Genomic DNA, 9862 nt, shown 5'->3' on the forward strand with positions numbered 1-9862 from the left:
CGAAGCATGTCTTCAAGAGTACGAATCGTTCTTTCAGTCTGACCGTCTGTTTAGGGATGGAGCGGTACTTAGATTTGTAGGATCGTTTGCTGACCCGAACGAGTCGTTCAGAGGTTATCTCTTGCGTTTCAGATGCGGAATAATAAGAAATACAAGTAGAAGTAGCTTGTTCTCCTTTCTAACTACTTGTATTATTAATATCAAACGTTTTACAGCTCAATCGTCACACCAGCAAAGCTTCGGCGTGGAATTCGGACTCGACCTTATGTGGATCGCCCTAATGACACCTATATATAGTGGTTTGGGACCGCTCATACGTCACATGTTCATATGAGCGGTCCAGACACGTACAAATAAGCGACCCACACTCTATGACCATATAAGCGACCCTAACATATAAAACCTATACAGACTCCTGTTTTCTCGTAAAACGTGCCCTATGCTATACAATACGATATAAGACAGACACCTAGACGGAATCAACAGATGTAGTGCACCAACAGACTCCCCCTCAGATGTTGATGGAGTCGACTATCAAGCACTGTCTCCGTGTCTTCACATCTTCAGTCTTAATCAGTCTCTGGGCTTTCTCTTTCTCTCTATCTTAAGACTCCCCCTCTCGATTTACTGGTATTTTTTCGTTCTTCAGTAACATCTTCAGGATCGTTGTCTGATCTTCACAGGCTTTCAGAATCAATCAACCTGACTCTAACAGAGATCTTCTGAATTGATTTCCAGGATTAAAACTAGGCTCTCCTTCAACAGAAATCTTTAGAAATCGAAACCTGGTTACCTGCACAATCTTAACCCAGAAATAAATTTTCTAGATTCATCACATATCAAAAACCTGTGCATCAACACATGACTCTCTCTCAACAATCTATGATGAACCACTTGAAGAAGGTTAGAATTAACAAAAAACAGTTAGATTTACACAAACACTCCCCCTCAACTGCTGTTCATCATGTTTAGCACTCGTAATTTTGAAAATCAGTTTTTCAACATCAGTTGTTGAAAATCTTTTTGACTTTTTCAAAAAAAATTATGCTAAAACACACACAAAATCTTTTTGGATTTTCCGAGAGATATTACCTGACACTCCTAGTAAACAAAAAACATACAGAAATGTAATATTTACAATCAATATTTTTGTAAGTTCGTACAAGAGGATCATATCAGTTTTTGAGACTAATCACAAGCACCGTTAAGCTTGATTTCATTTTAAGGTTTAAACAATTTACCTAGATTGTCAGTATGTTTGTCCATTTAAATTCTCAACACAAATTTCAATCGATTCGAGATACGATATTAATGTTTTAGAGACTTAAACTTAATTGCGTATCACTCCACTTGAATATACTCCCGTATCCAGATCCCAAATATTCAGTCTTACAGGTGAATATACCACAACTGATATCTGTAAAGGGGTTAGGTGTGAAACCGTGAGAGCTCAGGTCAGAACTTCCGTTCAGCAGAGAGATGACGGCTCGACTTTTGGTGAGTCCCCTTTAGAGGATCTTTTGAATTACAACAGCAATGACTATCAATTTTATTGTTTAATCAGATTGCTGAGGGCGGCGCTTTTTCAAGCATTTGCAGAAAGTATTATCCGGGGACTAGGTCAGAACTTCCATTCAGCAGAAGTCCCGGGATAATACCCCAGATATCACTGAGTATAAAGACCTAGTATCTCAGAATATGGGACCTTTCAAACAAGATTTCGAGGGTTACCCATATATTCAAGAATAGTTACCCACAAATTAAGCAAGTTTGAATTAGGTTTATATCTCGTTTCAATTTACTAAATGTGCGAAAATCTACTGACACATCCGCAGTAAGATTGTTTAACACTTTTTAGACTTTTCAATTCTTTAGCATGCCGTGATAGTTCACTGATGTACTATCATTTCCTCTTTTTCGCAACAAAAACTCATTTTTTAATTTTATCATGTTTTTGGCTTTTTCAAATTATCAAATTTTTGGATTTTCTGAAATTTCCCTACTCCCCCTAAAATGCAAACACATTTTAAAGAAAATTTGAAAACTTCTAGACTCTTGACCCACTAGAAACATAAAATGCAAAACAAACTGTACAAAAAAAAAACTTGACAACTGACACTGAATCACATCAAATCGCCATTCACTAGGCATAAACAATCTGAACTCCCCTTATCACAAACCATTTTCTCATTTAGATTTCAAAACACTTAAGTTTGTTTTAATCAAAATGACTTTTCCGAAAAATGAATTTGTGTTGATAACAACCACTTGTAGGTCTATCTTTTAAAAACGGGGATGTGGTTCATCATCTTGTCTATCTTTTGCCATGAATAGTAAATCAAGTACAATTTAATGTCCCTGATTTATCATTTTCATTTAAGAACCTTCTGTACCACTTGTAAATGTAACCTCTTCAAAGTATACAAACAACTCAAAATTAAACCACAAATACCACTTGTGGGATCAAGATTACCACTTGTAGCAAAACATTAACAACATTATTCAAAATCTTTCAAACAATCTCTTCAAACATTAGAAAGATGCCGATTCCTGATCCACGATATGAACTTGGGATCTCCGGCGTAGTCCTTTCTCCTGTCATGGAAAGCAAACTTCCATCCAAGTCTTTTCAGACTTGATGGCTTTCAGCTCTTGAGCTGTAGGGTTGTATGTCGCCTTTTTCGTGGCATAAAAATCTTTAACCCCTTTAGCTCTCCCACTCAACATTTTTCCAAATATCTTCTTAACATTCCCGTTGAATGTTTTCTCGACATCAAATTCATCCTTTTCTTTGTAAAACTGATTTGAAATCTCAGTTTTTACCACTTTCTTCTTCACTTCCTCAAACTTCAATGATGGAAACTCCTCATCATTCACTGAAATCTTCTTCTTCACCTGTGGCTCTTCTGGCTTTGTGGAACCAGATTCATCGCCGACATTCACCTCATCTTTCTTTGCAACCCACACCTGGTTGTCTTTTCCTTTCTTCTCATACCTATTCTTTGAACACTCACCAACCTCAAATTTTGAATTCTCAAAAATTTTAGGTCTATTGGTTGGTGTGTCAACATCAGCAACTTTCTCTTTCAACTTCTGAGAAACTCCCTGTATTGATTGAACACTTTTTAAGCAATTCCATGCAATGTGACCAGCTTCATTGCATCTATAACAGGTTCTAGTCTCTATTAGATAACATATATCAGCTCCATTCTTCCTTTTCTCAGCAAGAAATTCTATGTTCGACTGTCTCCAGAACGGTTTCTGCTGTTCCTCCTCAGCACTTCCACCTGACACGAATTCAAATTTTGTTTTAGAATTTTTCATATTTTTATCATTTTCTGGTGGAACAAAACCAAGACCTTTCTTTTTGTAGCTACAATTCTGGTTAGGTTTCTTTTGAAAACCAGAACCAGGATTGTTGCCCTTTTTCTTATTTAACCGTTGTTGAACTCTTGATGTGTATTTTTTAGATTTTTCAAAATTCTTCAAAACTTTTAATTCTGGAATATTAACTTCTATAAGTTTGAAAGTTTTGTTTATTAGTTCCGTTTTAATACTCATTATTGGGAACTCTTTATTGTAATATAATTTGTCCGAACCATTCAAAGTATACACCACTTCGAATGTTTCATCATTCAAATCTGCCTTTGACAATAAAAATTCTTTACTATAAGACCGTTTTTCCGACGAATTTTGACTGTTGACTGATGACTTTGACTTTCTAGACCCAGATTTCAACTCAGACTCCTCATCAGTATCCAACACCTGATCGACCACCTTTTTGATTAGAACAAACTCATGATCAGTATCGGACGAGGTATACGTGATATCTATGTTATCTGGTAAACCGTCAGTTGTGTCGGTTTTAAGCTTTATATTGACTGCTTTTTCCAATTGCTCCTCATTTGGTCTCCTAGGTGAATAACCATCCCAAATTGGAGGTGGACATTTGTTGTAACTAACAGTCGATTTCTTACCACAGTCTTTCTTGTCTTTTAGCTTCTCATCTTTGAAAACTTCCATACCTGCAACAGTTGGGTAAATACGATCAATGAGATAGTCAGAACTAGAATAACTTTGCAATAAATGTCTAATTCTCTCATTCTCTATTTTCTCTGTCTCCAACTCTTGCTTCCACTTAGCACTCTCTTCGATGTAGAAATTTATAGCTTTTTGCTTTGACATTAAAGTTGCATTCATCATTGTCAGCGCCTGTTCTCTTTCTTAGTTTGTTGTTTGGAGACCAGTTACAGTTTTGTTCAACACGTCGTACGATTCCTTCACATAATTGAGGTTGAACAGTAACTGCTCCTTCTTCTTCTCATACTCAGCTATGATGTCGTCTTTGGCTGCACAATTCTTGCAAGCTTCCAAGCACTTTTCACACGGCTTGATGACTTCAACAATCTTCTCAACTTTAATTGTTTTAACAACTTCAACCACTTTCTCTACTTCAATCACCTTTTCTTCTTCTTTCACATCCTCAGTAATCTTCTCAGCAACATTCTCAGCGTTTTGAATATCACCTTCAGATTCAGTCTGTTGATCTTTAGCAGCTCGTTTCTCTTTCAGTTTCTCCATTCTTTCTGCAAAATAAAAATGAAAACTTTCAGGAGAGAGATGAGTTTTTGCAATATTTATGTGTTTTTCTTCCTCATCATCACTGCTGCTGTGATCTGGTGATTGATCAAATTTTACAGACTTATCAGAATCATCATCTGATACTCAGAAACAGTCGGTGTTTTATCAAATATAACTGCTTTTTCTTGAACATTTTCATTTTGTACACTTTTATCAGAATTTTGTACTTCTTCATCTGAACCCCGTAAACCTTCATTTGAACTTTCTGACACTTCCCCAGAATGTTCTGAAAGATTATCAGTACTGTCTGAGCATTCATCAGATGACATAGACTTTTCATCTTCACTTTTCACAGTCTCTCCGATAGATCTCATCCAAGTAGCAAACAAATCTGGCTCACGGACGATTTTGGCAATGAAAGCTTTAAACTCTCCCTTCTTATCCACAAACATATCCCAACTGAAACCTTCCGGTAGTTTCTCATCATCTTGATCGATAATGCGTGCTGCTTTGACTTCAGATGATATGTAATCACTCCAGCTGAAATCTACCAAACATGCTCTTTTGGGATCTTCAATCTTTCTCCCATGAGCTGTCTGTGGTTCTTGGGATTGACCAACTTGCTGATAGATAGCTTTGCGATAGTAATCATCTTTCCCAAATGGATTCTGTGCTCCACTAGCTTCTCTCTCTTTGCACTCCCGTTTGAAATGGCCTTTCTCCCTGCATCGAAAACAAGTAACTTTAGATTTATCAAAACCTAAAGTAGAGACATGTGCATCAAGAAAGTCATTTCTCCCGGTAATGGTTTTGAATTTCTCAACTCGTCGAAGAACACTAGCAAGACACCATTTAATATCCATGAGTTCCATTTCTTCGGCGTCTATCTGATCATAATCCTCTTTGGTAAGCATAGGATTTCCGATCCGACCAGCAACAAGACCTTCATAGGATAACAGAACTGAACCCAGAAGTGCCATGTGGTCTTTAGCAGTGTCTTCAGAGAAGCTTTGACCTTCTGGAAGGTTGAGAGCTATGTTGCACTGAATTATGTATCCATTTCCGGTTTTTGTACTCTGAGACTGAAAACTAGTGTTAGTATCTTTCGGATTCACACTCGGAAACGATGAAAACCCGCTGCTACTCTTGTTCGAACCCTGGTCAGCCTTTTCAGATGAATCACCAGCACTGAATGCAGTTTGTATCTTCGGACTTCTTTCAAATTCAGTAACTGGAACACTACCCCGGTAGTACATCTTAACATCCTGTTGACCACTCGGACTATTCATTCTAGCAATCTTTTGCTGCTCAAGATCCTGACTCTCTATTTTCTCAATGAACTTTGAAATAGTCAGCCCGTCATACACACCAGCATTCTTTAAAATCATCAAATATGTTCCCCACTCTTTTTGAGGTAACGCGTCAGCCAATTTATCCACCCATTCCTCACGACCTTTTTCAACTCCCAACATCGATAATGATCGCACCAAATGACAGTATCTCTCGATTAGCTTTTTAGTATCCTCTCTCGGCAAACTACTAAACAGATCAAATTCTTTCTTTAACAGTGCTTTCTTGCTCTTGATCATGTTTTCACTTCCCTCGAATTTAACCTTAAGAGCATCCCATATTGACTTAGCAGTTTTGTCGTGCTGTAACAAGATGAATATATCTTCCTTTATCGCCTGCTGCAACAAACTGATCATCATTTTCTCGGCTCTATACATTGCTCTTTCTTGATCGGTAAATTCAGATATCTCTTTAACAACTTGCAAATCTGTTCGAGGCAATGTGTACTTTTTCAATATGCACTCCCACGATCTGAGATGATTTGCTTGGACCCAGTTTTCAAACCGATCCTTCCACCCATAATACTCCTCAATGCTCATCAATCTAGGAGGCTTTTGAGTCGTTCCGTCTCATTTTCCAAATTCATTGCTTGAGCAATTGCGGCTGGGGTAGTCGATGTAGCAAACGCGTTGTAAAACTCGGAATCCATACTGTCTTAACACGTTTTTCAATGAAGATGACAGAACAGCGAACCAGAAATGTCCTTTAGAGCGGTCCAAACTTAAAGATCGTTTGAGCGGACCAAAGTTGTTCGTTCGAGCGGACCAAAGTTGTTCGAATAAGCGATCCAGAGAAATAAATGTCTTAAGAGCAGTCCAAGATGTCTTTGGAGCGGTCCAGAAATGTACACTCGAGCGGTCCAGAAACTGTCTTACGAGCGGTCCAACTGCAAATTTGGAGCGAGCCAGAACCAAAATTGTACGAATAAGCGGTCCAAAACGTGATCTAAGAGCGGTTCACGATGACGTCACTTCGAGCGATCCACATATCGAACATGTTTTGATCTGTTTTTACGCTGTATTTCGGCCTGAATCTTTCAAGGGTTTGTCTAAGTATGATTATACACAGTCTGTGAGTTTTTGAACGAAATTCAACCGTGAAATCTTCCGGAAATGAGAAAATAAGGTGTATAAGTGAGAAGAAATGATGAAAAACAGCTACAATCTGCAAAAAACCTCCTCCCAAGCTCTGATACCACTTGTAGGATCGTTTGCTGACCCGAACGATTCGTTCAGAGGTTATCTCTTGCGTTTCAGATGCGGAATAATAAGAAATACAAGTAGAAGTAGCTTGTTCTCCTTTCTAACTGCTTGTATTATTAATATCAAACGTTTTACAGCTCAATCGTCACACCGGCAAAGCTTCGGCGTGGAATTCGGACTCGACCTTATGTGGATCGCCCTAATGACACCTATATATAGTGGTTTGGGTCCGCTCATACGTCACATGTTCATATGAGCGGTCCAGACACGTACAAATAAGCGACCCACACTCTATGACCATATAAGCGACCCTAACATATAAAACCTATACAGACTCTTGTTTTCTCGTAAAACGTGCCCTATGCTATACAATACGATATAAGACAGACACCTAGACGGAATCAACAGATGTAGTGCACCAACAAGATTAAGCGTAGTACCGAGAGCAGATTGAAACGTTTCCCAAAGACGCGAGGTAAACCATCGCGGTCAGAGATAATATCATGAGGCGTACCGTGTCGACAGATAACTTCATTGATGTACATTCGGGCTAATTTTTCTACCTTGAAGTCTTCTCGTATCGGCAGGAAATGAGCAGATTTAGTCAAACGGTCAACGATAACCCAGATGCTATCGTGACCTGAAGTCGTACGCGGGAGTTTCGTGATAAAGTCCATGGCTATGCTTTTCCATTTCCACATCGGGATCTCGGGTTGTTCAAGCAAGCCAGAGGGTCTTTTATGCTCGGCCTTGACTTTCGAACAAGTGAGGCACTTCGAAACATAGATTGTGATATCCTTCTTTATTCCAGGCCACCAGTATCGTAGGCGAAGGTCATGATACATCTTGTCGGCACCGGGATGAATAGAATATCGAGACTTGTGGGCTTCATCCAACATGATTTGTCGCAAGTTAGTACGTTTGGGAATCCAAATTCGGACCAAATAATGGAATATCCCATTTGATTTATTCACTAACTGTTCGCCATTATGGTGAATCCTTTCCTTCTTCAAGGTGCGTTCGGTAAAACAAGCATGCTGAGCGTCACAGATGAGGGTTTCGAGATGATGCTGGGCGTGAATATTACGAACGCTATGCAAATAGCTTTGTTTGCTGAGGGCGTCGGCAACGACATTTGCTTTGCCAGGATGGTAACGAATCTCACAGTCGTAATTGTTGAGAAGTTCTACCCATCGGCATTGACGCATATTTAGTTCTTTTTGGCTGATAATGTGTTGTAGGCTCCTATGGTCGGTGAAGACCGTACACTTGGTACCGTAAAGGTAGTGTCGCCAAATTTTCAATGCAAAAATAACTGCGCCTTGCTCGAGGCCGTGGGTTGTATAGTTCTTCTCGTGGATCTTGAACTGACGAGATGCGTAAGCGATAACCTTGTCCCGTCGCATGAGAACACAACCAAGACCCAGGTTCGAGGCATCATAATAGACAATAAAGTCATCGTTTCCGTCGGGTAAAGCGAGAACGGGAGCATTGCAGAGCATATGCTTGAGAATTTGAAAGGCAGTCTCTTGTTCGGTTTCCCAAACAAAAGGCTTGTCTTTATGCGTCAAAGAAGTAAGCGGGACAGCGATTTTCAAGAAGTCAACGATGAATCGCCGGTAATAGCCCGCCAATCCGAGGAACAGACGAACATCGGATGGTGATTTTGGAGTAACCCAACTCTTAACAGCTTCGATCTTCGCGGGGTCGACGTGAATACCTTGACTATTTACGATGTGACCGAGGAATTGAACCTCCTCTAGCCAAAATTCACACTTGGAGAACTTGGCATAGAGTCGATTCCCTTAGAGTAGCTCGAGAACCAAACTTAGATGTTGCGCATGTTCGGTTTTCGACTTCGAATAGATAAGGATATCACTGATGAACACGATGACGAAGCGGTCAAGAAATGGTTTGCACACACGGTTCATCAAATCCATGAAAATCGCAGGTGCGTTGGTTAAACCAAAGGGCATTACGACGAATTCATGATGGCCATAGCGGGTTTAGAAAGCGGTTTTCGATATATCTTCTTCTTGAATGCGTAACTGGTGATAACCTGAGCTTAAATCGATCTTCGAAAAACATGTAGCACCTTGCAATTGGTCAAACAAATCATCGATTCGGGGCAGTGATAGTGATTCTTGATTGTCAGCTTATTCAACTCCCTATAGTTGATGCACATCCGGAATGACCCATCCTTCTTTTTGACGAAAAGGACTGGTGCGCCTCAAGGAGAGGTGCTAGGGCGAATGAAGCCTTTGTCAAGTAATTCCTGGAGTTGACTCGAGAGTTCGTGCATTTCGGACATAGCGAGGCGATAAGGAGATTTAGCAACAGGGTTGGCTCCATGAATGAGGTCAATACGAAAATCAATATCACGACTCGGGGGTAAACCAGGTAAATCATCAGGAAAAACATTCGAAAAATCACGAACCATGGGCATCTTATCGATTGCCTTCACTTCCTTTTTCTCCGCTACTACTACGTGAGCCAAGAAAGCTTGGTATTCTTTGTGGAGATACTTGCTAGCCTGGACACACGACATGAGTTGGAGTTTCTTCGAATCGATTTCACCGTAGACACACAGTAGGTCACCGTTAGCGAGCGAGAAGCGAATCATCTTATTGAAACAAACAACTTCAGCACGGTTTTCACGAAGAAAATCCATGCCTACTATGATATCAAAACTACCGAGCTGCATCGGAATAAGGTCGATAGGAAAGATG

This window comes from Helianthus annuus, chromosome 14, assembly GCF_002127325.2.
Source record: "Helianthus annuus cultivar XRQ/B chromosome 14, HanXRQr2.0-SUNRISE, whole genome shotgun sequence".
NCBI lineage: Eukaryota > Viridiplantae > Streptophyta > Magnoliopsida > Asterales > Asteraceae > Helianthus > Helianthus annuus.